The sequence below is a fragment of the Meleagris gallopavo genome, chromosome 1 (assembly GCF_000146605.3).
Source record: "Meleagris gallopavo isolate NT-WF06-2002-E0010 breed Aviagen turkey brand Nicholas breeding stock chromosome 1, Turkey_5.1, whole genome shotgun sequence".
Lineage (NCBI taxonomy): Eukaryota > Metazoa > Chordata > Aves > Galliformes > Phasianidae > Meleagris > Meleagris gallopavo.
The window spans coordinates 64,343,370-64,346,045 of NC_015011.2; positions in this window are offsets into that span (position 1 = coordinate 64,343,370).

A 2,676-nucleotide genomic window follows, 5' to 3' on the forward strand; every position below is an offset into this window, starting at 1 on the left:
ATTGCATTGGTTTTGGTGAATGAGTGATGTCCATCTCGACTCTGTTATGATTGATTTCTTAATCATGGATTTTCAATGAATACTCTGCTAGTAAGACTGGGAATAAAAGGGCAACCAAGGGAAGGGAAGACTGCCTTACCAATGCCCAGGGCATAAAGTAAATGTTGCTGCTTGATAGTACCCTGTAAGAACATCACTCTTTACCATCATCCTCTGTTGTTTCCCATATGGACATAATAAAACTGGGGAGGAAGAGAACTGATTTCATTTCATGTGAGGAATTTTCTTTGTTCCAAACTAAAACCACTAAAGAAAGGATTTATGAAATTTCTTACTCTGCATTATTTTGGACTTCAGCAGAGGTGAGAAGGCAATATAATATTTTTTGTGGACTTAAGGATTTTGCATACCAACATTCACAGTGCCTGAAAAGCAAGAGAAACTTTGTACCTGTAGCTAAAACACAAGTTACAGATACTTCTTAAAGTGAAGGAGGAAAAATGGTTTTTGTCAAGCCTGTGACAAAAGAGGAAAGGCAGGCAGAGAAACAAGAAAAGACGTCACAGCAAATTAAGGACCATCTATCAGCTTCCTTCAGGGAAAGATTTTCTATAAATTAAAAATGAAAGATTTCTTAGAAGTGTGGAGCTGTTCATGATTTTACAGGAAAAATAAATGGGATATTGTCTCCAGTGAGTGTCTCTAGATAAGTTTTATAAAGTATCTGTAGACCCAGGGGGAAAAAAGGCCTAACTCTTTTTAGCTGCTCAATTTTTATCATTTGCCTTGCTGGCATCTTTGAATACAGAGCCAACCAAGAATAGGGCTTTAAAAATATTGAAGGCTCCTGTATTCTGATCCCACTTCCTGTCAGTAAGCACCTGAACCCCAAGGCCCAGAGCTTGCTTTCCCGTTCTTGTTTTCTTTCTTAAGTTTAACTTCACACAGGAAGCTCCCTGTATTATGTATTGTATAAATGTATTTAGAAATTTTTGTAAGGGGAAGGAAGAAAAACAAATCTTAGCAACATGTTTCCTGCCTTCCACCAACTGCATCATGCTATCCTTGGAGCATAACGTGGCTGTAAGGATGCTTTAGCAGCTTGGTCTCGCAGAGCCAGTAGCAGCAGTTGTTTTGGGCAACAGAAGTGGCAAGGCAAGCCTCTGACAACTGAGGTGAAGAATTTTAATTGTACCACCTTAGCAACACCGGAGAAATCAGGTGCTCTGTCAGCAGGAATGAAGAGCAAGGAGAAAATTAATAAATTCTAGGGAAGGAACTAGTAGTTTACTAGCAAGCCCCACTGAAGAGCAGACAAAGAAAACATTCAAATCCATGAGGAGATGAAATGTACAAACGAAAAATAGGGTGCATCTCCTTCTGTCTCTGTTACAGCTGGGATGTCTGGGATGTCTGGAATGTCTGGGAACAATTGGTACACTCTGAGATCTTAAAAATGAGTGGACAGCCATAAAACAGAGGGCTGATGGATTAGATGTTCCTTTTGACTCCTTCACATTTTGTGGATGACACACAACTGATCCCTGGAGTCTGTTTGAACGCTCTCATACCCATGAACATTTGTGAGGTTGAAGAAAGGAAAGAAAGAAATAGGGAAAGAAGGAGTTAAAGAAAGAAAGAAAAGGGAGAAGGAAGGAAGGAAGGAAGGAAGGAAGGAAGGAAGGAAGGAAGGAAGGAAGGAAGGAAGCAAGGAAGGAAGGAAGGAAGGAAGGAATTTGACTCACGTATTTGTGTTGGTTGATTTCAGACTATTTTTCACCAGGCAGTGTTCAAACACTCCTGTCTCCAAATGAACTCTCATGATTTCTGATATATCAAATGAAAATTTCAAACATAAGACTGACAAGTTTTCCTCCAATTTTGTACTAACTGGAAAACAGACTTCTGAATATTGCTTCAGTTTCTTTCTTTCTCAAATTTAAAAAAAAAATAATTTATATATATTTAACCACAGATATCTTTAATATTCAGGAATGTACCAGTCAGACTGATATATCACTAAGCTGTTGTCCTCTCCTTGAAGAGTGAAGGTAGCGTGGCCTGTGAGAGAATGATTCACCCACCACGGGCTGCTAATGGGACAGTCCTGCTGCAGCAGGGCTACTTTAAATGACTGAGCCTTTTTGGTTTTAGCTACTTCTGGAAATGATTAAGAGGAAGAAGATGAGAAGATGAGAAGTGCTCTCTGCAGTATTTGTTGTTGTCTGTTGTTGTTGTTTTTGGTGTTCTTTTCATGATTCACCCACAGAGTTTTCTCAACTTTTGTGTGAAATCAAAGTGGCCAGTGCAGCACACTGTATGGAATAGTTGCTGAGATCCTCTGGCCAAACCTGGTGTGAAGACATGGCAGCACTGGCAGCAGGGCCATCAGGGGCCATAGGATGGATGGGATGCAGGAAAGCCAGAAGAGGTATCCATGGAGAGTTGCTTTTCGAGATCAACACCTGCATCTTGCAGAACTATCTTTCAGAAGGAGAGTGAAACCTGGTAAATGTGATTTGGAACACAAAGCAAAGAAATGAGAGCTTGAGAGATGTTCAGAAGAGCAAATTATTATGTGGCTCTGAAAGATTATACTGTGTTTTGTCTTACGGCCCCAGAAACCTGAGTTGTTCCCAGGGTCTCAGGAACAGGCTCTGCTATCCTCTCTACTTC